The sequence below is a fragment of the Selaginella moellendorffii genome, unplaced genomic scaffold (genome assembly GCF_000143415.4).
Source record: "Selaginella moellendorffii unplaced genomic scaffold, v1.0 SELMOscaffold_128, whole genome shotgun sequence".
Classification (NCBI taxonomy): Eukaryota; Viridiplantae; Streptophyta; class Lycopodiopsida; order Selaginellales; family Selaginellaceae; genus Selaginella; species Selaginella moellendorffii.
Window position 1 is genome coordinate 45,614 of NW_003314389.1, and position 3,792 is coordinate 49,405.

At 36.2% G+C, this 3,792-nt stretch overlaps 1 pseudogene; it reads left to right on the forward strand.

The window, feature by feature from the left end:
* Positions 1-3,792, forward strand: part of LOC9650660 — a 21,265-nt pseudogene that overhangs the window by 15,376 nt on the left and 2,097 nt on the right.

Below are 3,792 nucleotides of genomic sequence, written 5' to 3' on the forward strand. Positions count from 1 at the left end.
AAAACAAGACGAATTTAATTGGAATTCTGGCATTGTAAAAGCTAGCATAGGCAATTTTAGAGAGGCAGAAGAAAATCTCCTCTTCATTCAGAACACTAAATACCTAGAAAACTATTACTATGTGGCATGGTTGCTTTACTGTTTGATTATGAACAGAAAAGCTAATATAGCCTGGGAACACTTTTTGTGTCTAGAAGCATCAGATGAAACTTTCAGGTGTGCTGTCTATTCATGTCTTTTACTGATATATATTTTTTGTCCATATAGTCTTCTGCAATTGATTGCAAATGAATGTTATAAAACATGCCAATATCTTTACGCTGCTAAAGCATTTGATGCAATTGAGGAAATGGATGAATCAATGGATTGCTGGGAAGGAAAGCAAGGTGCATGCCTTGGTGTTTTACAAAAGGTAATATCTGGAGAGGAACCCTGTGAGAGTATGAAACAAGTCTTTGCTCTCCTGGAAAACACAAATAACCCTGAGGTAATATTTCCATATGAATATCTTTTAATTTTTCTCTAGGTGGAGTTTTTGTTGAAGGTCATGCAAGATTGGTTGAAAGAAATATCATTACAATCCACAACCTTTTCATTTTTATCTACTTCATCAAGCAAACCCATGTCAGATGAATTTTAAGATACCATTGGTCTTTTTGGAGGGTCTTAAGTCCTTTACTGTTAGGCACCATATCAAAATAATAAGATAAGAAAGGGCTTACAATCAAGTGATCAGGAATAGAATCAAGTGTAAGGGATAGGATCCTAACATTGGTATGAGAGCCCACTTTGATTCTCATAGTTGACAAATAGGAATATTCTGAAGGAATATTTAATATGGTGGATCCAAGGCTTGGTGGACCCTAAGAAAAGGACCATGGCATGGTGGATCTAAAGAACCATGTTTAGTAAACTTATGAGAAGGATCATGGTCACCAGAGAGTGGCCTAAATATAATTGCCGATGATCATTTCCTCGAAAGGGAAGATAGGCCCTACAATCAAGTGATCACCCCTTTAGTCAATTGGTTTAGGGTATAAGGGATTATGCTCTACCTCCTCTTGAGGTTCCTCACCACCTAACCACCTCCAATCTACCTCAAAAGTTCCACTACACTGCCACTCCATTGTGAGCCCTTAGGGTAGGTTAAGTTTACCCTACCATGCCTTAATACCCTTGATCTTACCTTTGACCCACATTGACCACATCTCAAGCTCAAACTCATAGTCCATCCTCCATGGCTATACATTAAGGAGGCATTAGGCCCATCATTACAAGATAGTACATTTTTCAATTAGTTAACATAAAATACTGAATGAATTTCCACCTTAGTTGGTAGTTACACTTAATAAGCCACTTTACCAATACACTCCAACACTAAGGACTAGCATGTCTGTGAGAAAGTTTGTTACTCTTCCCATTACTCAAAAGCACTAATGTGTATTTGCCACTCACTTGATGGAAAGATCACTTGTATAAAGACAAGTTCTTCCACCTTGTATTCCTAGAATTGGTGATGTTCATTGGCAAACTTCTCCACACTATTTTGAGCCACCTATAAATTCTATTTGCACACTAGCAAACTTTTATCAAGTTTTATGGCACCTCCATGTCTACCTTGTGTTGAACATCAAATGTTATCCCAACTCTAATTTGTTCAAGGATGCCTTCCAAATATGGCAAAGTAAAAACTCAGTTTAGTTCCACTATATTAGCTATTATTATAGGTGAATTGCACCAGTGGAAAATATAGATCCTGTTATCCTTGCCTTTGGCTAATGCTATAGCATAGCATATCCTCTTCCACCTAATTCACATACTTAGTCTGCCCATTCGTTTGAGGATGATCTCTTTAAAGTCACTTGTATAGACTTCATAAACCTTTTCCTAAATGCACTATTGAGCTTTGAATCTTGATCACTCTTAATAAAGAAAGATCTTCTCCAAGTAGACCATAGCCAAGTTTGAAGCAATAATAATCTTTGGAAGAGCTAACAATTATATCAATCAGTTCACTATGACCACACTTGCTCTTTTTCCCTCTATATTCAAGGCAAACAAGTGACAAAGTCTATAGAGATACTATACTAAGGTTGCAAAAGTCACTCTAACTTCTCTTATGACACTTTTACCCACTAACAAAGCTTTTATAATTTGTAATACTTGAGGATATTAACCTTCATATTCCTCCAATAAAAATTGTGCTTAATCACTCATATATTTTCTTCTTGTAAGCTCATGAATTTAAACTTCCCCAAAGGTCATCTAACCCAATATTATTTAAATCCAAAGATGGTTAACCTTAAGTATCCCAAGATCTTTAACCGATTGAAAAAAGGGATGCATTCTTGTTTATTGGCCCTTTCCTTCTATATTTAAACCTTTACAAATTTTCTCTTGAGTTGTTATTTATAATTGCTTATAAACCATCATGTTTCTCTACAAATTCACACCCTTGTGAACAGAAATTGAGAGCCATAGCTCTTGTGAGAGCCTCACTATCTTAACACCTTACCTCTTGGGTGGAGCTTAGCTAGAGCAAACTAAACCACCAAATGCTAATCTCAATATATGGTGTGATTCCCTTATCCAATCAATAGAGTTGGATTTGAAACCTTTTTAATACTAAATGTAAACTTTTGAATTTAAAAGAGATTACCGAGCCTAGTACTATTCAAACCCAAGGATGCTTAATCCAAAATATTTAAAACCATTAACCAATTAATAAAGGTGGCACACATTTGTTGATAAGCGCTTTCTCTCTATACTTAAACCTCTATAGATCATCTTTATTATGAATATGATTTTGGGTATTAACCAGCTAGTCTTTTTAGATATTTTTCTCTTACTACTATGGTAGTAAGAGATTGGTTTGTTGGTTCTCTTTTAAGTCCCTCTTTTTCAAGTGTTAGTAAATTGGGTTTAGCATTTGTACATATTTAAATGAATATAAGGTAGAAACTCTTATGTGTTTCTTATTGAGCATCCTCAGTCTAGCTTTTAGTTCTTTTTTGCTTTGTCTTGCATTGATTTGACAAGAACCTTTGCAATTTTAAGCTTGGTCCCTCAATATCACCAGATAGTAGTCTACCGTATCTGCCAAGACACCCCCACTATCATGCCCCATATGTTGGTTCCATTTGGTCCCATTGGCAATTTATGAAAAATGTCTAGATCTACTAGTGAGGCATATTTGTCACAAATATGATTACGGGTATCAAAAGTTATTTGTTGGCTAGTCCTTTCATATATTTTTTTCCTTACTACCATGTGGCAAGAGGTTAGTATTATTGAGTGCTTCATTAGTCCCTCTTGTTCAAGTGATAGTAAACTGGGTTTATCATTTATACTTAGCCAAATGAATATAAGGTAGGAACGCTTTTATGTTTCTTGCTGAGCATACTCAGCTTGGCTTTTAGTTCTTTTTTGCTCTATCTTGCACTAGCTTGACAAGAACCCTCACTTATTGAGATTAGTCTCTCAATATCACCAAATGATAGTTTACTATGTCTGCCAAACACCCTCACAATCATGCCTTATATATTAGTTCTATTGGTTCTATGACTATTTATGGAAAGTATCTAGATTTGCTAATTTGGCGTATCTACGGAATGTAGAGGTTGTTCTAAACACAATGGTGTTAGTCCCGTATCTAAATTTGTAATTTAACACTATTCCATATTTAGTAAGTTTCATGCTTGTCCCAGAGACTAACTCTTGGTGCTGGTGGCTAAGGGTGTAAGCCCAAAGCATGCGTTCCTCAAGGCGGGGGGGGGGGGGGGGGGGGGGGGG